This window comes from Phaenicophaeus curvirostris, chromosome 11, assembly GCF_032191515.1.
Source record: "Phaenicophaeus curvirostris isolate KB17595 chromosome 11, BPBGC_Pcur_1.0, whole genome shotgun sequence".
Classification (NCBI taxonomy): domain Eukaryota; kingdom Metazoa; phylum Chordata; class Aves; order Cuculiformes; family Cuculidae; genus Phaenicophaeus; species Phaenicophaeus curvirostris.
The window spans coordinates 17,476,164-17,501,765 of record NC_091402.1 but is presented as its reverse complement, the minus strand read 5'-3'; the positions used below and the strand labels follow the sequence as shown (position 1 = coordinate 17,501,765).

General features: G+C 37.9%; 1 protein-coding gene across 1 annotated transcript in view; it reads right to left on the bottom strand.

Annotated features, from left to right (window-relative positions):
• EEFSEC (eukaryotic elongation factor, selenocysteine-tRNA specific) overlaps positions 1–25,602 on the bottom strand; it is a 115,264-nt gene that overhangs the window by 89,024 nt on the left and 638 nt on the right. The gene's annotated exons all lie outside the window — the stretch shown is intronic.

Here is a 25,602-nt window from a genome sequence, read left to right as displayed (position 1 = left end):
AAGGAAAATGTTTTAAGGGATAAGAAATCTCCCAACATTTAAACAGAAAGAGAAGGTGGGACGGGGGGAAGAGACGTGCACACAACCGGAGCACATTAATTCACATGAAGCATGAACTCTGTAAAGCAATGCAAATCATGGATCAAAATTGATACCACAACTTTCATTAGGAAACACTTTGAAAAGAACAGGAACTGGTGGAGTTCAAGCATCCCACCACTGTTTCCCAGGCACGCCAGTCCCAAAGGTTTCAGCAGCTGTAAGCACCAGCAGGGAGCTGTGCAGCTTCAAACTCTGGATAGCCTGGAACACCTCTGATGGAGAGGGTCAGACTGGCAACCCACAAGGAATCTTTCTCAATGCACAGTAAAGCTTAGAATTATATTTGATTTTTGAACAATAAAGAAAGCGCTGGTTGCACAAATTCCCTCTAAATGAAAACCAGTCACTAAGGTCTTCCCTAAACTGAGAGCTACAAAGAAAAAGCAGGATGGCCATGAAGGCACACTTCGAAGAAGCCCATTTCTTGTATGACGAACAACTTGTCTTTTACAGTTATTTATCTGTTATTCTCAACTACAAATAGCAAGTAATGGACAGCAACAACTGCTAATCGCTTATTACAAGTAAGATAAATAAAAGAATTATTCTGTAGAAGGCTTCACACAAGAATCCACTTAGAATATACATTATCTCCCAGATGAACCAGTGTGCAAGACTGTTCTAAAGAGGGTAAAGGCAATTAAGGTCTCTACCGTCTCTTTGTCAAGTCATTCAAGGATCTTTCTTGTTTGAATATGTTCTAACTATGTGTTAGAAACAAGTCTATGTTCTTCACACCTATAATGATTACAGTACATCAATAAGCTTGATTGGCCATGCTGAAGTAGCACAAACAAAGCTGATAAGGCCTCCAATGAAGGTTACAGTAAAATTGAGGTATATCCTCCAATAATTTATGATTATATGCTGCTCAAGCTACTGCAATATTGTGCACATGAATAAGCTTACATTAAATAGATTACTTTTACGGAAAAGAAAAAGACAAACCCAACAAATCTGAAAGTTACAACTCCCTCAAAAAACGCATTACAATGCGGGAAGAAAGAAGGTCATCAAGAGACTTCACGAAATGTAAGAAGTTGCCCTTAGCCTCTTTGGAGAAAACGTACACGGGGCAATCCATAAAGCCCTAAGTGATCTTAAGAAATTTGACCTAGCTTAAAAGTTGAGAGAAGACAACATCTTTCTTCCATATCTAGCAAAATCCTTCTCTGTAATACCACTAGATCTGAATTTCTATACTGACAAGGCACAAACCGGGCAGAGTCCAAGAGAGACCTCTACTTATTCTATGGCTGAAAACAATAATTGTGGTAGGGTTTAAAAAAAGCCTACATGTCTTAAAAAAGCAACAATCATTCTGACTAGACACAAATGACTGCTACAAAAAAAGTTAGCATTTGCTGAACTACACAACGCCGTGATATTTCAGCTGCATTAATTTGTTTCTTGGCTTGAAGTGGAAAGTGCATAAATTATGAATTAATTAGCAAACATTAACTTTTTAAAGTGTCATTCATATATACATATACGCAAATACAGATACCAGCAGAGCTGAAAAGTTAAATATTTAGGATACTGCAAAAAACTAGAGTAAAAGTTCGCTAACATTTTAGACTGAACCTCATTACATAGCTCATCACCCTTGGAGCACAACCCACAGCATATAGTAGGAAAAGCAGTTATTTCATACACTTGAAAGTAAAACAAAGCACAGAATAAAACAATATATAACACCTAGCACAAAAAGGTTCAGTTCCATAATTTGGCATCCAGGCTATAAAACATGTCAGTAAGAAAAAGTCATGTCAAATTTCTGGGTTCCCAAATGACATACAAAAATGGCAGCTATAATTCCTCCGATTCATATCAGACTTAAACTTCGAGGTTTGCAATGAAATGCCCTGTTCCTTCCACCTAGAGTTGCTGAGCTCATAAAACAAGGTTTCTGAAGCAATGCGGCAGTAAGTCATATGATAAATCAACACTATATGTTCATACTTCAGGAAAAAGAAAGATGCAAAATAAAAAATGGATACTTGCAAAACCCCACTTTGACCTCCTCAGATAACATTTTGTGCTCAAGGTCCTAGCAAGCCTTCCTATGGCCTGATGAGTGATTAGTTCAAGTATCAGACTATTTATTCAGAGGTATTTTGCTTTGGTGTCAAAGGCCACGTGTGTTCTTGAACTGCTCCAAAGAATTAAACACAAGGTAACATTACACTTGGGCCCTACATAGTGACCACAAAATGGTCCCTGAAGGTCTATAAAGACTTTAGAGTAAATACTGAAAAGCAAACAGGTCAGAAGAAACAAGATTTTAAAGTGCTCTTTTTCTAGCTTTGATTCTTACCAGCTTTCCATTTGCTCTCCAAAGATCTATCCCGTATTTCAAAGAAAAAAATAGTTAAGTATTTGCATATGATAATACTAAGTGTGTTGCAAAAAATATGACTAAAAGGTACAAGCATTCTGCCTACTCCATCTCTAAATGAATCACTTTTGAAGCTATTCCCAAGACCTGAAAAACAGTCACTAAACAGCACAAAATGAATCAAGCATCTGAAGAATCACAAAGGCACTAAACCTGCATGATTTGAGGACATGAGCCCACCCCCGGCTCTGCCAGATTTCCACACATCCAGAGTCTTCTGGTCCATCTCTAAAGATTCACTTCACATCAGATAGAAACAGACAGACTACTCCTAGGTTCAGGAACATTGCACCTGAGGTTTCCCCAGTAACAACAGACATCGGAGTGTGGAGACAAACTGACTGAAAGCCTCTGCAGTACCTACAGCCATGGAGAGTCCTGTCACCTCCCCGATACTACAGGACCCTAAGGCTTCAGCCTGCAGTAACACAACAATAGGCAGGCAGGTATATATCACAACAGTCATACAAAACCAGCGTCGTACGGGAGAGAGAGAAGTGGTACACTAAAGATGATGGGAATAACGATACAGTTCCCAAGGTCATTTCAGGTACAGTGGTACCTAAACAGGCAAGCAGTACCTACACACACACACTTCCCCCCAAACCAGTTCACGCCTTTAGCCATGAACTCCTGTATTAGCTTCTCAGAAAATTGAAGACCCTGTTTTCCAAGAACAGCAAAACTGACGAAAATGTTTCCTAACCAATGTGTTCATATATCTGTATATATACAAATATACTATTACATATAGGCTCAATACTAGACTTGGAGAGGCAAAAGAAACAGATACCTGAACAATAACTACAAAGTTTCTGTAAATTCTGTTCTATATCAGTGCTATTTCACACTCAGCTCTTCATCTTTTCAAGTTCTTTTACAATTCTTACAAGATTGTATCAGTATGTTCGCATATCTAGGCTTCAATCGCACCCATGCTTGTGTTGTAACACACAAAAATAGGACATTTCAGAAACTCTTAGACAAGCAGTACACAACTAGAGTACTTGATTATCTCAGAATAAATAGAAGGTGACGTACTTAATGATCGACTAGTTGGTTTATTCCCTCCCAAAGGACTGGAGAATTGTTACTACAGAGCATCTATTGCCTCCCTCTGGGTGCTTAGGAGAATTACTGAAGCATGAACATCTCAACATCCATTAGCATTTCTTTAAGCATATTTTAGTCAGTTTAATATTAGATAACAGTAAGATTTTTTGTTGTTGTTGTCTTTTGTGTTAAATTCTTGAAGTCCTGCCTAGACAAATGCTATCCTACTGGGAATTCTTGTTCATTTTTCTGGCCTGTCTTTGAAAGATTAGTGCAACAAAAAGTTCCATGCAGCAATCATAAGAAACAAGAACTACCATCACACCTGGTGTAGCTAGGCAGACCTCAGTATACATCTAGATACACAACTCCAAACTTGCACAGCCTATAAGCAGCTCTTTGCATGCAGTCAGAAAACAGGCAAAGGTATGAAAGTCATATCTTCGAAATACTGTGAACCACCTTGAAATTCATGGCTCCATTAATCTTTTCTCTACTTAAATTCAACGCTTTAGGACCAACTACCCTGAAGACCACAAAATGTATCAGGTTCACCAAGAAACACACAAATTAACACCTTGACCAGATTTCCTATTAGATTCTCTTCTCTCTTCCTCTTTCTCAATTCAAGAACATTAATTTTATAATGCACCTGCAGCTTTGCACAGCTCAAGAAACAACAGTAAGAAATGGATTTTAAACCTTGTACAGACCAAGAATGTATTTCTACAAGACTAACAAAAAAAAATTTTCTTGAACAATTCTGCAAGTCACCAGCCCAAAAGTAAGTCTCCAATTCATCAAAATCCAAATTGTTTTCTACAAAAAAAGAAAACTCAAGTTCTACGTAAAGATTTCAAGTTAATGTGATTCTACTCTCAAAGCATTTCAAGCCCTAAGCTACCTTGTCTCTATCTTTTAAACAGTGTATCCAAAGGTCATGGACCCCACACCAAGGAGCCTGTTTTGTACTAAAATCCAGTACTTCTATGCTTTTTACCACACTGCAGGCAACACGCTGTCCCCACAGTAGAGTTATGGTATGGCATGGGAAGATTAATGCACAGCTCTCAGATATGTTCCCTCTGAGGATGCTGAAGTCAACTTCTTTTAAATAAAAGAAATTAAGAGTTTACATTTTTCTTTTTTTCCCCTTCTCTCAAAAAAACCCACCCTTACAGACTGCTGGGGGCAAAGCAAAAAAGCATTCTTTAATTTTCTCTTCACCCTCTACAATACTGAAAAAACATCAGTCAGGGTTATAAACATCTGTAATTGCCAGGGGAACGTACAATACATTCAGAAACTCCAGGCCCACATATCCTGTAGCCCTGGACTTCACAAACAAAAGGTTGGGAAAAGAAAGAGGGGGTGGGGTACAGGGAATAAAGGCTTAAAGATTAAAGTCACAGGCAGAGACAGACGGCTCCGTTTTTTAATAACTGAAAACACGAGTTGTGCCTGAATGTGCTCATTGTTTTATGGCGGGGGGGAGAGTCTATGCATGCTGGACTGGCTGGCGACAGAACTGCCTTTGCATCAAAAATAAGATTTACAAAAAGGAAAAAAAAAAAAAAAGACACCAAACCCAAGCCCTGATTTCCCCTCTTGTAATGGTTAATGATGCATTCAGGTAGAAATCAACAAATTATCCCACCTTGCCTTTATTAATTTGGAGAAAACTTCATGACTAGAAGAAGTACCTGATCATAACAGCCTTACAGACATGACTAAAGAGATGTCTGAAGGCTTTATGCTCTGAAGGAATAGAGAATATGACAATAACAGTCATACATAACAGATAGGTACATGTACAATACAACTAACTTATAAATCAATCTTTCACAGTTTATTTGTACAATAAAGCCAGCGCTGCAAGTCTAAATTAGGTGATCTAAGCAGATTTTTATATAGTTTTAGAAGTTTATAGTTGTCATGAACAAGTTCTTAAATCCATTTTAAAAGCGTGTAAGCTATGCTTTCAGTGTACTTTTCAGTCACTGAAAAAAAGTTGTTAGCTTAAAAAGTTGCATTGAAGTATTAAAAAAAAAATAGAAAATGTTTTGTTTAGGTTTTAGAAATGATTTTTCTCTCAAAAATCTAAAGGGACAAGATGCTTATGCCTACTCAGCATCCATAACTACAAGAGTATTACTTTAAAATTCCATAATATACAATTTATATAAGTACAATTTTTAATCTAAAAGGGGAAATAATTATGATTTATTTCAGTGAACATATTTCTGTGGGTTCAATACCACCGGTGACCAGGAACCTATCTGAAGTTGAATGCCATGAGTCCAGTGCCACTGCCAGGTGCCAATGGAATACAGGTAAACAAGCAGTCTATACAAACACATAAAAATAAAAACATTTGCTCATTATTTCAGTTTAATTCTAAGCTAGCCTAAGACATTACTATAACAGAGCTTTTGTTTTACCATATCAATTTTCTTTTACCTGCCAGCTTTGCTTTAAATATAGACAAAAAGGAGATAATTCAACAAGACAACAAGTTCTTTCATCTAAATCCATGAGACTCCAGTCATAACTTCTTAGGGAAGCCTGAAATAAGGAGCAGGGAGGCACACAACAGGAGCCAATGAAATGTAGTCTCCTGCCTGAAGCCAGCCTGCTGTGCAGAGAGGAATCAGCAGCCACACTACAAGGCTTCTTGGCCAAAAATGTTAGACCTGGAATGCTCCAACTATCATCCCCTCTTTGTTGATGCAACACTTTTGCATCATCAGCCACTGGACGTCTTCTTGAGATTAAAAATATTGTGGAGAGTTAGTCTGTTTAGAAAAGAAAAAAAAAAAAAAAAAGACAGTCCATGTCAGAAAGGGAGGGGAAAGGAAAAGCCGAAACATGAGCTCGTAAGCCTGTTATGGAGGATAAAGGCAGGCTTTGTTTTACTTTATTCATACCAAGCATGAACAAGAGACTCATCGCTGTTTTGAGCTTGAACTGCAAAATTTGTTTTGCACGCAGTACTGCCAACTTTGTTTTCCCCTCACGTAACTAAACTACCCCCCTTTCTCAAAAACAGCTTCTGCTGATGTTCCAAACAAGTATGCAAGCCTTGATGAGATCTATATAATAGCAGAGACTATCATTTTGCCCATTGCTATCAATTGTGGCACTTCAGAAGCACACGCAAGTCATTCTAACATGTCAAAGACAAACTTCGGTAATACAACCGATTCTGTCTTGAAGTTCTCATACACACAAACAAGTAAAATGAAAATATATGAATATTTAAAATATACATACACACATATATCTATCACTTGGAGGACACACTGGGTGTCCAGACACGCTGAAAGTTAGGCAACGGTTGTTAAACTGGAGATACTTCTTTGGACAAGAAGTATTAATTCTTTTTAAACTTTCAAATGCAGAAGCCAGTTCTAAAATACAATGCAATGTTGAAGTAGTACAGTCTTGGGAGAGTAGAGAAAAAAAAAACACCAGTAAAAAAAAAAAAGTCTCTCCTCTGACAGAAACACTACCCACTGGTGCTGTCTCTAAAGAGCTCAAGGGCAACAGTAAAAGACAGCAAGGGAAAGCGCAGTCTGGATTCTAGTTTCTTGGTCTTAGAAAAAGGCGAAGAGGGTGGTAATTTACCGTGTACAACCAAATTGTACATGAAAGTTTAAAAACAGCCAATTAAAGCTAACATTATGGAGTGAAACCGAGGGTCTGAGTGGAACGCATTAGACACGCATTCCAGACAATAGCTCCAGAGTCCGCCTGCGAGGCGGATACTGTACAAAGTACAAAGGGTCAAGAAGGTTTTCTCAAAGGGAATCTCAGCTTTGACCACGAGCCACAAGTTTGCCCAAAAGATGAATGTGGTGCCCAGCCACAGAATGACATCAGGCCTGTAGAGCTAAGTAACATCTGGTTATCACCCGAATGTTACAGGTAGAGCTTGAAAATTATGTTAATCAAGGAAGGGCAAATCTCACCACGATTAAGAATCAAATGGAGGGGGATATCAAGGAACAAAGAAGACACCCTCTACAACGAACAGTAACAAACATGCATATTTCAGTCTAAATCTACACATTTCTCATACTCAGCTAGAGCTTTGTTTCTCTGTCAAGAAGTGCAATCTACAATGACCAAAAGAGCTACCAATATCTATGGGGAACTTGAAAAAGAAGGAAGACTACCTCAGGTTGCCGAGACTATATTACACTTAGCCTTCAGTCTTCTGTACTTGGACGCAAGTTTCTTGATTTCTGTAGGAAACTATTGCACTGGTATTCCTGCTTCAGTGTGAAACCAAACAGAAAAATAAAGATAGAAGAAAAATTATTTATTCCTTGTGCTCTGTACTTCAACATACACCTCCATCCATTCACAAACTGAGAAATTCAAACTTCATGATACACAATCGCATGGCACTAATACTTTAATTTTCAATCCTTCACCATCTCCAAAAGGCAACAAGGATTATAAACCTTACAAGAACTGCAGCATCAGATCAAGAATGAAAAACACGTCTATATATTAAAAAAAAGAAAAAAAAAAGAAAAAAAAAGAAAGGTGGACGTCAAGAAAGACACCCTGCAAACAATCTCAGCTTTCATGGCCAGCTTTATTTTAAGCACCTGCATTACTACACAGCTACAGCACATGGAAAGAAAGAAATCTCTAATCTAAAACAGTTTCAAACAATTAAATTAAGGATGCCAGCACTGGGAAACAGGATACTTTGATTCTCTGCACTATGCACAGATAACCAGAGCCAAAGTAAACAGCAATATTTTGGATGACAACTTTTTCTGGACACAGTCTAGCCTACGGGGTGTTAACCTGGCTTGCTGCAGTGCTGAATATTAGGTGCTTTGTTACCATTCACACTTCAGATGAAGGTATTAGTAGTTGAAGAGTTAATGTTGTCATTCAATTGTTTTTGCTAAGATTTGAAGAGTTAATACTGCACAGCCAAGGAAAGTTTTTATATGCAAAGCCACTGCAAACTTATCACTTGAAACCAAACGCAAAGCATTGATCTATTACTTTATTCTTGGTTCACTCTAATGGAGTTTTCAGCATTCACAAAGGCTATAACTTCTGTTTGTTTTAAAAGATAAATTTGACTCACAACTCAAATCCTGAAAAACAGATTTATTTTGTACTCAGGTACATGGCAAACATCAGGCCCTGCCTAACTATTCAACATCAAATCATGACAATAACAAGCACTCTGCTGCATTGCTTGTTGTTCCACGAAGTCACATCACATTGTGCCAGAGCATCTTCTCCAAGGAAATCATTATCGAGCGTATGATACTGTTTTCTACTTCCTGCCAGGCCAACAGAAGGGCTCCTGACAGTGTATTTATTTTTATTTAAATTTTTGCTGACAAGGTTTACACATCTCATCTGAGAATAGTCCCAAGGGGTCAGTCATGTAACTCTCTCACAGTACTTCAGGTCGAAACAAACCATATCACACTGGATACACTATCTAAATTGCCAACACTAAAAGCACTCCAGATACTGCAGGTTGTACACTATTTGTGTTTCATGTTAATACATCAATATAATTAAAACAAATCCACTGTAATAGAAAAGGTGATGCTCACCGTAAAGGAGGAAAGCAGTGTAGAGTTTAGTTACTAAATAAAACGAGACAATACTTGCCAAGATTAACATTTATACTGTATTAAGAGAGGCTGGAGTTTAATGATCTACAGCCACACAGACATAAGAGACAGTAGCAATGCTTGAGTGATAGTTTTCAACAGCACTAATAGTAAGGAAGGTAAAAAAGCTAAGGCATCCTGACCTAGAAGCAGATTATCTTTCTAAAACTTTGACAGCAGAATAAATGCCATAAAAAATATTGCAAATTTCACTAGTACAGTATTAGTTTAAAAAATATTTAAAATGCTTTGAATTACTTATTTTATTACTTCAAAAGAGATACTGGCATGAACATTTTGCAGCCAACTAAGGAGCAAGATACAGACCTGGCTTGAGTTTGTACTAGTTTGGAGCTGAATCCTACAAGCTTCCTTACAGAGTTACAGGGCTGCATGGATGCGTATCTCCCAGTTAGGCTCTGAATTGTAACCTCTACAGAGCCTCAAGCATGCACAGCACTTCACAAATAAACACAAAACAATGTCCCAGCTTTAGAAAACTCACAAGCTAAATTTAGACCAGTTGCTCCCTAGAATAACGAAAACATTTTAATCTCAGACTCAGCCAGGTTATTTCATTGCTTTAAATTTTATACTTAAAAAAGCATAGATCTTGTGAGGCAAACATACAGAAACCATCAACATATAAAATCAGTCCTTTTATCTCTAAACTCCCTCATAATTAAAGAAAAAAGTTTGTGATTAGATATTTTGAAGAATCTCAGACGGTGAATCTGTTCAAGACAACCCTGTGCAGTAATTTCACAGCACAGCTCAAATACCACATAAAACAGAACATGCCTAGATTATCTTAGATATTTCAAAACAACTCTGAACAAGTCCTCCAGCATTTTCTCTAGGATGAATGAGAAACTGAATAATACTCAAGTGTTGACTCAAAGGTACAGGCATTTTACAAGCAGTAGCATCAGTTTGTGTACATTAAGTTTGTGAGCCGTAATATCTGTTGGTTAAGTAAAACATCACTCAAGATCAAAACCTTCAAGACCAATGCTGTGCTTCTGTGACCAAGAAGGTTCATCAGAGCAAAGAGTACAACAGGTCTCCCAGTTCTGCACTCCACACTCGCCCTACCATGTTTCATTTGATAATTAAGAACCACTCCTCTCTCAAATCTAAATCTAAATTTTCAGGCTAAAACAGAGGCTGACAACATCCCTGGGGAAGTGGGAAGGATGCCTACAGAAAACAAAGTCTGCTCAGAATACGCGTTGCCCTGCCAAGCTCATGCGACCAGCTCTCAGGAATGCTGGCACTACTCAAGTTATTCAATGGAAATACGCAACAAACAGACTAAGAATCCTACATAAACAAGAAAATTGTATGGAGTGCAAAGCAGTAATGCTTATACACCAAAGAATGCCAAATCTGTAAATTTGCATTTCACCATTTAAAAAAGGAACAAGGCAGCAGCGCATTGGGAAACCACCAGTCACAGCAAATCTTCAGGGAGTGGCTACAGGCATTGAGCCATCCCTATCCAGGCTTGGGTAGGATTCTAGAGACATCAAGTGCTCAGAAGTCCAGCAAAACCACCTACACTTGCTAATCTATGATACAACTTCTCAGGTGGCTGAGCAAAGACATGCCTAAGGAAGAATACAAAGCAGTATCAAAAGTGTATCAACAATATCTAAGCGTTACACACCTCCCTCTTCACAGAAACCCATCTTAGATGCTTTTGCCTCATAAGAGATTTCTATAGCCTTAGCTATTACTTTCCACCTTTTGTTAGATCTTGTTTCCCATTCACGTTTTTTAGACTCAGAGAACAACAGGTTCTAAATTAATCTTTCTGACAGCAAGAACGAGAATTACAGAAGAAAGGATGGAAAACTCAGAATGAGAATTTCATTTCAAATGCAGTTAAGTAAATATGCTTCATTTGTTATCCAGCCGCTTCAGCCTTCATATCAAACAATAGAGACAACTGCTGTTGAAGAACCATATAATAATAACGGAAGAGAAATAAAAAAGAACTTAATAAAGTATATTCTTACTGACAATTTACTGTAGATTTAAATTAAATTTTGTTAGACGAGTTCCTTAAAGTACTTCCAATAAATTATTTTTTATTAATTATGTTTAAAATGTCACAGTTAATCGGCTTTTGAGGAAAAAATTATCTTGCCATTTTGTAAAAATATAACACTGAGATAAATTTTATGAAGAGGAAAAAAGGTAAGTAATGTAGGTATAGATAATGAAGTAGTCTTTAATGACTGGTCTGTGTGGAAGTAAAAAAAAGTCAGATAAATATCACATAAGTGGTTATTTAATTTTTTTCCTCCATTAATAAAGTAATGCAAGCATCCATTTACATGATTATTAACTCTAGTGTCCTGTTAAGCAAGGGGGGGTGGAGGGGGGGAAAGGGAGAGGGGGAGGGAAGGAGACCTGAGAGACCACAATGGAAAAGTATTTTTATTAAAAAAAAAATGCTCATTTGTAGTCACCATGTTTTAAACAGAATCAGTGTTCTATGTTACTCAAAAAGATTTGCTTCTCTCAAGGAGCTAGATTCTGTTGGTCCAACAAAAATGAAATCACAACATCTCAGAGCACACAAGTTTCAGGAAGGGCTTTACCAGCAAAATGAAAGCTTTGAAGTTTTCAGTACCAAGAGTTAGCAGCAACAATCTGTTCCCTCTGCAGCAGCACTGGGCAGGCAAAGCAGCCTATTTCATCTCAGTTCTGTTAATAAACTAGAACTCAAGCTTGTGTACTGTTAAATCTGAAAGTAAACCAAATACAGAATTTTAAAACATACCAACAAAAACATGAAACAAATAGAAGTGAAGCAGAGTGGGGTTATCGGCAACCCCACTTCCCCCGCCACAAACCATTCAGCTTCACAGTCCACCAGTGCCCACCTAAATTCAATCCTTATCCCGTTATGACATAACACAAACACAGGCAGCTTTTGACAGTACTGAGATCCTTTTCCCTTCTCCTCCCCCCTTACTTACACAGGACAGGACAACATATAAATATCAAGAAAATGATCTTCGGCCCCACTACCCACTGCATTGTATCACCTCCCTCCCAAAGAGGAAAACAAGGTCTTTTAATTCCTTTGTGGAACTGCCAGCTTATAAGCACAGAGAAAAATCTACCCCAATCACAAGCTTCAAGATCAGCCTGCTACACTGCTCATCCCCCTGCACCTGAAAGGGTCATACCATGACCGAGTGACATCCAGCAGACAGAGGCAAAGCCTGGAGATGGTCCTCAGAACAAAATTTCTAAAACTTCAAAGTTGGAGGGAAAAAAAACTCCACCTTGTTTGGGTTTGGTTTTTTCAAAGCAATCAGGTAAGATTGTTAAAACCAACGCCAAGGCTCTAAACCTTCTCTGCTGCTTTCATGCATGTTCTTACATGGCAAGCAAAAAAATCTGCTGAAACTGCTAGGCATCAGCCAAATTCAATAAAACAACGCTATCTCTAACTGTAAATGCATCACAAAGATAAACGAATGCATAATTGAAAAGTACTAATCACTGCTTAATGAAATGCTGAAAACACCAAGAAAGAATACAGCTTTGGCGATTAAAGCTCCATTTTTTTCTGTTGCTCACAACTAACAGAAGCAGAGAGGCAACTCAGGCAGTTAAAACATTTTAAGTGATCATTACCAATTAGCAGCTAAACATATTTCCCAGAACTTATTCAATTTTGGAAAACTAGCTTGATGGGCTATTTTGCTGACCTACTACAAAGTCAAGTTTGTCACCTAGAAGCTGATGCCCGAGTATCCCTTATCTCAGCCACAACTTAACTGCACAACTCTGCTTCTTATGACAAGTTCTCATAAAGGCACTGCTGCAGCTGAGCTGATCTTGGCTGCTTTTATTGTGTCTATACTGCACTAAGCTTCCGACACCTAAACGTACATTGGGTTTTTATAGGGAAAAATCAGCCCCCACTTTAGCATCCTCTTAGCAGAAATACATTTCTCATTCACAGGACTTACTAATTCCATTTCTAAACAAACAGGGCGTAAAGGGGAACTTACAGACTGGGACAAAAGTACAAATCTTTCACTGAAAGCATAACAGCTTTCAAAGAGAATATCATCCCCCAAAAAGCAAGCATTTTGATGTCCTGAAAGTGTTCAGAATCCAACAAAAAAAAAAGCAAATACAGTTGCATTTGAGATGCTATGAAGTTGTTAGTTCTCCAACACAAAGTGAAAATGCTGCTGAAATATCGTATGCTGCTAAAATAAACATTAGACAGCTTAACCTCAAACATTCTTGTAACCATTTTGTTCCAACTGTTCTTATATCAGCTTGTAAGTTACTGCAAGAAGGTTTAAAACTATGCATAAGCTTTGAAAGGACACAGTCAACTAATTTAAATTTCATGTGTCAATTCTGGTTTTACCTAGGATTGATTCAAGTACATGCAAGAACATACACCAAAAAAAATTCCATAAACCTGACATCACTACAGTTTTCCTAGCTACAATCTACCATTTTCTTAATGGGACAAAAAATAAAGAACTTTAAATTTCAAAGAGAAAAGAAATAACTACAGCAACCAAAATAACTTTTAACCACTGCATCAATTTGCCTACCTTTCAAAAAGAAAAAAACCCACAGTGTTGTAAAACAAGTTAAGGACTCACTGGTTTCATGGTGCAGGGTGGGTAAAAAAAATGAACAGCAGGGCTTGTGTTTAAAAAAACCCCAAAAGTTAAATTTATCTTCACATTTGATTTGTTTGGATTTAAATTACAGCAAAGGAAACACTACAGCCCACAAAAGCAGTACTGGCTATTACTAGAATAATCAACTACTTCATACAGTAAATAAAGCTTGAAAACAAAAAAGAACACACATTTAGGGACACACAATGATAAACACCCAAACACAATTCATTAGTGAATGCAGTTCAGAAATGAAAACACATCTGGAGGTGAGCTTCCAGTAAAGGCTGGATTTTCAGCTGTATTTATTATTATTACTTTATAATTTAGTTTCTGTTCAAAACTTTCCTCCCCTTAACTAAAAGGGTAGTTTCTCCATGTGAAGATTAGTACAGCTCAATTTAACAAAATATACAGTTTTTTGCATTGCTCCTGGATGTTCTATACAGCAACACAGAGAAGGAAACCTCCTCCCACATGAAATTCCCGTTAATAGCAATTTTGGACAGAAAAAGCCAGCATTACTGGGTATCGTAACACACACTAGAGAGAATACAATTACAAACAGATCGGTGAACGTCACCAGCCACCACAACTTTATCATAGCACTTCAAAATAGCAGGAGGATCTCGGTTGTTAGTCAGCTGAAAAGCTTGCTCAGGGAAAGGAATACACACATCAGTCCGTACCACAGGATGAAAGCTTCTTGCACAGTATGGAAACTGAAAGAACAAAACTATTTCCTTAAACAACTTCCTTCGGGATGCCCAACTTGTGACTTCTGAATGTTGGTCCCAGAGGTGAAGAGCACTGTTGGCACTTGGGACTTTTCACCCGCACTTTTCAATACTTTAAACAGAATACTCATTGTCTGAGATCCAGGAAAGATTCTGATGCTGAATGCTTTTAAGAAGGACAATGTTTTAGAGATTCTTTACTCTCTAAATGCAGCCTGGACACTTAAAATTCAGTACCATTTGAGCTATTTCCCTTGTTCTTGGATGAAACGTGTCTTGGTCAGTTCTGACATCTTTAAAGGATGCAAAGTACAAATACAAAATTTTATACTTAATGCACAGTACATTTTTTTTCATAAATCTTCAAAGAAGTTAGGGGAGAGTATGGTTCCAAAGCTGCCTACATCCAGAACCGCACAAAATACTTGTCTGAGCTTTCCCTACATCCAGAACCGCACAAAATACTGGTCTGAGTTTTCCCTAGGTGTAGCAGAACTGATATACATGTTCCAATTTTGCAGGATTGGAAAAGCTACCTCTATGAAATAGTGTGATTTTTTTTTTTCCATGTCCACATTCACAAACCCCACTTAAGTTCAGTTCTCCCACCACCACTATCATACTGGTGCGATGCTCCAAGCTGCACAACACCTTCACTAAACACTGAAGTGGGTTAGTAGTAACACTTGCTGATAGGTCCTAAGCCCTTTGCTGTTTGGGAGAGACACCAGTCCAGCACTATCTCATGACTGCACTAGGTGAGGAGCTTATCCTTGAAAGAGATTATTCACACAAACCTAATTCAACTCACATTTACTCCTTTTCCTTCTCTCCTATTCCAAGAGATGACTGAAATGATCACCTGACAGTGTGCGCAGCTGAATGAGAGAAGCGCAGACTCAGAGAGGACCGTGCGTGCCACTACTACTTTACATGTATTCTCTAAGCCACGCTTTAAATCATTTCATGCATTAGAATGTCAGCGTGGATAACGACTGCCAGAATACGACACAGAAACCCCCAAAGTCAACCACAGGTTCAGGTAATCATGACCTCCCTTTTTACAACATAAATGCATAATTTCCGCACCACTCTTTGATGAGGGGACCACAGACTTAAAAAGAGGAAACAATTACAGTCATTAGAATTTCACCCAAGCATGAGATTTAATCTCAGGCCATGGTCTTGCCAATGGCTATGGGGGTCTCAATGGAGACAAAATTGCTCTGTGGGAGAAAAAAAAATGCCTCGATGATGACATTAGTCAGCAAGAGAGACTGAGCTTTGTCTTCCATCCAACAGCACAGTCAAATACAAGGAAACCATTTTCCCTCCCCCTCTTCTTGACCCTAAAAAAGAAAACTACAATTATTTTGTTTCCTTCTCTGAAATGCAGCTTTTGCATGCTTTTGAAACTTTCTTCTCCCCAGCAATACTGATGGAAGGGAAAACTTTAATATAAGAAAAGTAATTTAAACATGAATAAACAACTATGACAAAATGCATTTCCCCTTCCCAGCTAACATAATTCGAAAGGTCTATCAACAATCCTCACACACCTCTATAGCTTTTCCCTACCCAACAGGTTCTCAAAGACCATTTCAGATTTTACATACACAGGAATCACCTCTAAAATACGCTCACCTGCTCTGCAATGCATTTAATGGAAATAAAAGACAGGTGAAACTTTGCCAAACAAATCAGAGCAAAGTTCCACAATTAAGAGCAGCACCCAGATACAAGAGTACCAGCTCCTCTTACATGCCAACCATATGCTGCATCCCAAATAAGACACAAAATAAATAAAAACTTCAACAGAGAAAACAAGAAAATACTACAGGACTCTGGATTAAATTTAATTTTCTAGCACTGCAGAAAAAGCAGATTTGCAGTGGACATAACACCCCTCATGAGCCTTCTACGGCACAAAGTAGAAGAAAATAAGTTTTTAAGTAAAACCATAGGCCCAAATGAATCATCACTTCTCAAGAACCTGTGGTGAGGGGGCTGGGTTCTCACCCAGGTCAACTTCTCTTATAAATACCAAAATTCCAACTTTGAGTTTTACTCCCCCTTGTCACCCTTTACACCCCCAATGCTCCTGAATGCATTTTGTTCATTTTTGTTTAAGCCATCCTCTCTATTCCATTTCCTTTTCTTCCACTATTCACCAACTCATTCTGCCGTTACATTCAACAGACACACACATATATATTTGTTTGCCTGATCACAACCACCCCTAGTGCTGGTAATGCCGATAATTACAATCTAATGTAGAATTAATCAGCTTAAGTTTGAAACAGAGATCGTAATTCAAATTGGAAGCCAACACTAACCATTTCATGTTCACTTGAAGAGATTAGATAGGCTGTGCAAGAACATTTCGGTAGAATAACTGATAAGGAGATGGGAAATAAGAATTATTGGTATTTACTTAGCCTGCAACGCTTTTTGGAAGCAAACAGTTTAAAGGAAGCACTTCAGAACAGCAATTTAATCTGAATTTTACAGATAGCACAGAGAATATTTTCTCATGGAACGCACAGTATCTTTACAATCACAGCTATCGTACAAGCTGTTCAAGTCTTTCTTTGCTGGAGCTCTCACTCAATTTTGCTCCATTATGAGCTGTGACCCACAGAACACAATGCATTCAAGAAGCCAGCTAGAAGTTACCACTGCAGAACACCTGTCCTTGCTCTTCAGATTACCAGGCCAACCTTACGGTTCCCAGACAGAAAACAACTACAGAGAAAGAACTTTTTACTCCATTTAAGGGACAATAACAACATAGGGGTCTGGTTTGCTTAGTTAGCTATAAGATCTGCCACATCTCTGCTTCACAATTACAACCTACTTTTTTCCAATCTACAAAACTCCCTGGAAAAACAAAATGCAAACAGTCCTGTACAACAGCCATCCAAGAACACACATTATTACTTCTAGTACAAACAAAAATAAAATAAACATATTAAGGAAGCGACATTCATGGCTCCACCAAGCTAGACAAGCTGTAAAAACGGGTTCTGTACATAAGCGATGGATCATTCAGCTTATACCTAGCATCTACTACATATATGTATTATATCTAGACCTTCAGTCTTCTGATTGAAGAAAACTTCTAAATCATACTGTAGAACAAATACAGTAGAACTTTATTAAGCCAGTTTGTTAAGTACTAGACCACTGAACTACTAAATTGGAAAATTAAGCAAGCAAACATCCGTCATCAGTAAAAATACTACTTTGAAAAATGTGCTTTAAATTTATTTTGACAAGGACAATTTTAACTATAAACGTGTGTCATATTTTACTGTAAGTTGTTCTGGATTTTATGCAGGTACTTACAAGACTTGACTACATTTTCTGATATTTAAAAACATCTAAAAATGGATTAATAAAGTTTAATCACTCTCCCAAACAGCTTACAAAATAATTTCAAGCAAGAAGAAACATGAAGCAAAGTGAAATGAAAGGACATGTGGTTATTCAATGAATACTCGCACACATTGTGATGGAACAAAGAAATTCTGTTTTTAAATCAATAGGAATAATGATCAAACAGACTGAGTCAGCACTATTACTGCTTGGATATTATGTTTTCCTAAGAAGCTGTCAAGTTTTTGTGTTAAATAATGGAGTGTGAATTAGCACAATTTGGTTGTATGCAAGCAAGTACACACACAACCACTCAAAGCTTCATAGAAAAATTGTCCTATATTAGCAAGAGACAATTAACACTCAACTAAGGTTGAATAAAGCCACCCTGTTTGCAACCTACATTCAGGATTAAGAATTCAATCATAAATCACATCTTCAGAACAAGGTATGCACAATTTAATTTTTTTTTAACTGAACACAGGAAAGGGTACATTTCTGACAGGATTCTAACAAGAAGTAGAAGAGAACGTGCTTATTCAATATAACTTTTGAGATCAGAAGATGACGGTTTTCAAGCCATAAAAGGAAAGGGAGACTCCTGCATTGCTCTTTAATATTACTTAAGAGTTGGTGATGGTTTAGGAGCTTGCTGAATCTGTGCAACTTTAACAGGGAAATCAACTTCAAGTCAAAAAAGAAGAGGAGGGCACACAATAGAAATTGTAGCAGCCAAGTAGACCAGTCTCATTGTCACGTCCCTCAAAAAACATGAATGCACACAGAAATGAGACGCAACACATAATAAATGGAAAGTTAGAAACATCAAAGTTGTGATACAGGTAGATAAAAATTCCACATGAAGACCACTATTTTAACATGCGCTGGTACGCACACACAAAATCAAGTTTCATCCTTATATAACAAACTATATAACACAGAAGTTGTTCAAAACAGATTTAACACAATTATCTTGCTTTTGCTTAGTTATTAAATGACATGAGAGAATAGGGAACAAAATAAAATAATTGCGTACACCAAATTCCACGGCTCCCACATAGCCAGCTGCTTTACAGGTTAAATCAGATAAAAATTCCATAAATGTAAAAAAAATACCCAGCCCTTTCAATGTGGATGAAAAATTGTACCGCTCACACAAACTCAGTGAAAAGCAGTTGTTTTGTCTCACCTGTGTTACTTGCATCTCACACAATGTGAGAGACAGCACCCCATACATTTTTATGGCTTCAGGTATAAAAAGCACTAACCAAATTGCAGATGAAACAAGACTAACCCTCCTAGAACACTGAGTATATTTTCTTTAGGAATGGGAAAATTAAGCCACAGTTGTGTTCCAATTCTTCCACTTAATTCTGTTTCCATTCAAAGTCAGGTCACTCTATCCGTGCTGACCTGTTATCCCTATGTTCTTCTCATTAAGATCCTACATCGTGAGCAAATGCTGCCCTCTTGCGCACTGAGAGATCCAGCAGACAACGCTGCACTTTGGGGGTTGGGAAAAGGGGGGATTTTAGAGCAGCAATATTTTTATACCAGCTGCCTTTTCTTCATACCTAGCTCCTTAATTTAAGAAGTGACTTTCATTTTAAAATGTCAATAAAAACACACTTCTAATTTGTCAGACAAATATCAGGCACCAGCCAAATAACTTCAAGAGCATTAAGAAGAGAAACTTTCAATTTCAAGAGAAAAGTGTTTTCATTTACAGAAATAACGTTTATTTATTTATATTTTTAATGCAAAACAATGTCAGCAATTTACAAGCACCATGAACCCAACAAGTTTAACAGGGTTTAGGAAACATTCACATTAGTGCCAGTTGAACTCTCTTGGCCCATGAGTACTTCCACAGCACCAACGGCTCATAAATATTAATTACATTATATGGGAATTGTAATTTTATTTTTTCACCAGAACAAGGTTCATTATTACTTCAGCTCACAGCTGAAGTCTTCAAGGCTCTCCAGTGACCTCTGACTGACCAGAATGACATCCACTGAACTACACAAGGCACTCTTTCCTCCAGAGATGAACAAGTTTCCCTTCAATATGTGCACAACACAAGGCCTCCACATAAATCCATATATACACTCTACAGCTGTAAAACTCTACTAGTTATTTCCATTCCAGGTGAGTGAACAAGAATCATCATATCTTCACAAAGGTGTCAACAAGCAAAACTTAACACTGACAGAAGTGTGTTTTCATGACAGTAATGCAAAGGTAACCCTGAGTTTACAAATCCTCTTAAAAGCTTACAACAAACTCAGGAAAACAAGTAATCTGTGATAGAAGTGCTTTTTTTTGTGCTATGTTAATCTTACAAATAATCTGCATCTGACCGAATTTGAATGCTGGTAGCCAGACCACATTTCCCTTGATCTCCCAAGACTGTTTTCATTGTACCCATTTGCATCAGCAAGACATGCTTTTGCTATGCTCATTTCCCCCTCCCCAAGCTCTTGTGCAAGTTCAAAAGTCTTGGCCCCTCCAATGTATCAGGTATGAATTAATACCCTTCCTTAAGAGAACACAGCAGCAAAGTGGAAACAGACACTTGCAAGGCAGTTCTCTTTGAAAGGAACTGCAGGACAAATGGTGACAATGAAGCTCTAGTTATAGAGTAAAAAGGTCAAAGGTTCAGACAGGCATAAGGATTACGAAACTACAAGTTTGTTAGAATTCCCCCTCCCAGGTTTAGACAACCAGGGTCAAGCAGTAGCTTTCCAATTAAAGCCCTATAAGGCTACTCTGTCCTTTGAACTTCATAGGGAAAAACAGACAACTTTCCTTTTTAGAAGTTCTTTTGAGGACCCATCTCAAAATCAAACAGATAAAGAGCATCTGACAACAGCTCACCTAAAACAAACACTGTGGCGTCCCTTGCTGCCTGTGTGGGGGAAGCAAGGGTGAGGTAATCATGTTCTTCTATATTAGTGTGCTGACCCTTTGTAGGGCATGAAATCAACCATCAGCAAGCAAAAGAATCTGCTACTGGTTAAACTACTTTGCTACGCAAAGTGGTCTTAAAATGAAATATGGGGATTGAATTTCTCCTGGAAGATTAACTCGTATAACCCCTCTGCAGGCATCCCTTGCTGCTGAACACATTTGAGAAACCATTTCAGAACCCACTGGATGCACAGGTCTGCGACAAACAAATTCAAAAGCAATTCTTATTTTACTTTGAAGAGGTTAACATCAGCTTTGTGGAAGATCAGAGAGCTGAAATTTAACAAAAGAACAAATGGCTAAATAAAAAAAACAAAACAGGGCTGTGACAGAACCTACCCCATCTTGGTGTGAAATTTTAACAAAAAGTTAATCTCTATAGCAATACAAGAAAGCAGCAATGATAGAAGTGGCAATAGTGTCGCTGCCCATGGCAGGGGGTTGGACCTGCATGATCCTTAAGGTCCCTTCCCTTAAAATTCAGTTATTCAGGCTTTCTTTCTCTCTTTAGCAACTCAACTACAAATGCCTATAAATGCACTATTTGCTGCACTGCTTGAAACACAATAAGATAGACAAGATCCTGCTACAGCACAGGAAAAGTCTCAAAATTATTGTAAAATAAAGAGAGTTCTGTTCTTGCTGTTCAAAAGAATGGGACAAAAAAAATTACATGACTGTTCAAGCCATACAGCTGTCCACAATAACTTAATATCTTCCTGACACATCAGACACACAAGTCTCCTGTTGAAGAATAAACCAGTACGGTTTCAATACTAGTGAACACTATGATATACCGAGTCAAGCGCCTATCATTTATTCCATTCCAACCTTGACTATCACCTTCCAGCTAAAACTTTAAGAAAGCATCTTGGATGGAACTGTCTGTGACATTTCCAATTCCCAGCATGCTGGGAAAGAAAAATCTTTTGATTTAACATTTGATATGTTTTGTTTTCAAGGACAAGCTTTGCAAGAAAAATGTAGCCACACAGAATGAAATATGACTTCGTTTTTCCATTCTATGTGGTTACTGCTGAAATATTCTGCATTCATTTAATCCTAAGGTATTGTCTCTAAATAAGCATCCTGTGAGTGACTGTGGAATGTATTTGCAAGGTCAAGCACTACCTGGCACAGAATGACAACAATGCAATACTAGATTCAGCCATGAAAAATTCCACTTCAAGAATGAGCCATAGACAGAAATATGTAAGAGACTGGTAAATAGTACCATTTGAACTGTAAGCAAAATTATCAGCTTTGTAAAGCAGGGGAATTAACCCCTAGAGCATTCTGGGAGCACAGAAGAGATGGCAGCAGAAAGGATGGAATGGGACTAGAAGATAACCTGGGACACCACTGTTGGAGTCGCCCAGAAGGAACCCCTTGGGCTAGCTGCCTCGTGGGAGGCCTGACTGGATAAAGCTGGTGCTACCCAACCACAGCAGACAGCGTTTCCACAAGATTAGGTCACTCAAGGGGGAGCCAACTGGTTTACATCACCCTCAATGAAAAGAAAGAAAGCTTTAAACACTAAGAGCATGCAATAACATTATTTTCACACCTGTAGCTTTTACTGCAAAAGCTGTATGCACATGACTAACTGACAGGAGAAAGACTCTTCAGACCCCTCTGTTGTCATTCCACCCTCTGATTCCTTGCATACAGCTCCCTGTCCCACAGCCCTCCTACCTCTAGTATTTCTGTATGGTAACTCACTTCTCCAGCTATCATAGGACTTAATTTCAGAAGAGAAGTATTTTAAAGAGGTGTGAGAAACCTGAGGCGCGCAATAAACACAGGAAGATAAAGTACTTGGCACTCAGGCTTTATTTAAGAATATTATATATAGAAAACCTGTAGTAAAAGGAATATCACAAATTCCATTAAAAAGAAAAAAGTAGTGCTCCTGGTTGCAAATAAAGTGCTTAGAATAGTGAACTGTGAACACTTATCATTAGGAAGTAGATGAAAATAATCTAAATTTTTAAAGTATCATTATCTGAGAGTCCTGCCTTCCCATTTCTGAAGAGCTGGAAAAGTTGGCAATATTGAAATACTGACATCTGAACACTGAAGAATGCATCCTGTTACATAAGGTATGCTGTACTTCAGTTTGATTTTCAGCAAACCATACTAAAACTGTAAGCACCTAAACAGTCCCACAGGCACAAATTAGATTTTATCATCAAAGTTTGACCTCTTAAACCTGGTAGAGAATAAAAAAGCATCCACTATTGAGATCTATTTAAGCTACCAAGCAAAAAAACTGAAATTTCTAACTCTTTAAACTAAATATTAACATAATACTGTGTTTTCTCTACAACTCTTTCTTAATGTGCAGAATCGAAGTAAGTCACACCAATCAAATGTTTTCACATATATATATATATATATATATAAAACTGGAACTAGGAGAGCTTGAAATGCTTATATCTATGAACTACTACCTATAAAGAATCATTTCCGCTCTATCGTGCCATCTAGCTCACTGTTCACATCTCTTCTCCCAGCATGGCCTAGCCATAAGGAAACCTGAATAACTCACTCAACCAATGTGGACAGCTGTAAGTAAATGCCTTGAAGGTCTTAATAAAAAGAACAGGAAGCAACAAGAAGTCTATGCATTACACAATCACCCCAGATAAGTGTTAAAGTGATTAAGGAAAAAAAAAAAAGCTGTTTTACCAAGCTTTCCCATGTCCTCTTCATGAGAAAGTTTACCCCAATCAGATTAGTTGCTTCTGGCAGAAAGGAACGTCTAGCTGCAAGTCACTCCTCACTACATCCAAGAGAAGTTGCCCTCAGCCAAAGTAAATTTTGTTCTTTAAAAGATAATCAGGTGCTTACAATTACTTAAGTACTACAGCTGATTGTAAAGTACAAAAAGAACTAAAAGGCCACAGGTTTCTGGAATTCAGCACTCAGCCACTCCTCCCGTGCAGCTGTAGAGCACACATTAATGGTACAGAGCACTTCACTGCTGGTGAAGCCGAGAAATAACTGTTTATTATCCTCTCCAAAATAAACACAAAGTAATGCATTTTACTACTGACACCATTTACAAGTAAAACATCTGTTCAAAAGGGGGCTATTTTAAACATAATGAGAAATATTTTGGTCTGAACCTCAACCTGGCTGAGAAGAAACATACATTGCATAGCAAAACTATCACCTAGTTGACACTAAACAGAAAATAGCAGAGGAAACACACAGGAATTGACTTTCCAGAAGTCCCACAGTTGCAGTTTATCAACCTGTAACTACTTTAAACAGCCTGCAGCTCCCTTGTATCCTTAGTCAAGCACCAACCATCTCTTAACTCCTTTTGCAAGACCTGTAAGTGTTATTTCTCATGGAATAAGATGAAGTGTTTTAAAATGAGCTCTAAAGCAAGCCAGATTAACTTTCTGATATCTAGAAAGACTAAAATGGAAAATTACCAAAATCCACAACACTATCTCCAAACAGAAGATTATAATGTTAGAACTCCCTGGTCTCTCCAAGAGCAGAGTATGGAAGGAGCATGTCCAGCAAGTACAGCACCGCTCTCAACCACAGGGAATATCAAACTCTTGACAGCAATAACAAGTGAGAAACTATAAATTATTGTTGCCCTTACACACCACAAAAGGTCTCTGCACACAATAAAGCTTTTTTTCTCAGCCAAGTGTAAAAAAACTGAGCAGGCCTGACTGTCCAAAGTAAACCCAAAGAACCCACATTCACAAAACACTTTGCCCCTCAAATCCAATGCTGGCACCGAGGGAAATCACAAAGAAGCATAAGGAGTTCCTGAGGCCAGCTCACAGCCTGTTCCCCACTGATACCAAAAATGCCACCAAATAAGCTCTTTAAGACTCGTTTCAGAATTTTAGAAAGCAAGCATCCTTTTAATTTACACACGCATATGTATATTTTCCCAGAAATCTTATGCATATTCTATTACTTTCTAAGGACTAATTTTAGTGTTATTACAAACTTCACAACAGGCCAAACTCTGGATAATTTGGAGCTGGCTCCAGCTCTCTGAGCTTGCATTTCAGATACAGAAAGACTGCAAACAGGTGATTATAGAAAAAGACACATCTGCTCAGCAGAGATCAGACTGAAGCAACCTGATCCAGCGGGAGGCATTCCTGTCCATGGCAGGCGGGTTGGAACTGGATGATCTTTAAAGTCCCTTCCAACCCAAACTATTCTATGATTATACTTAAAACAGCTACATCTTACAAGACAACTAAGCATATTAATAAATCCTTGCAACTCTAAGAGAGTGTTTGTTCTTTCAGGTTATTTATCCATGTCTGCAGATTGTATCAATAATATGCAGACAAGACAGATTTATATGACAAGGTAATGAAACATACAAACCAGCTGCAGCAAAACTTATCAATTAATTCTCAAAACAGCACCTGGAAAAAACACTATTTGAAAAAGCACACTATAAAAAAAGCTATAAAAACTCATGTAAATGCTATAAAAACCCATATTATAAGAGGGGCATCGTATCTAACTTCCAAAAATGACAGTTACTCAGGTGAACTTAACTCTACTTTAGTTTAAATCATAGACTGGCTTGGGTTGGAAGGGACCTTAAAGATCATCTAGTTCCAATGCCCCTG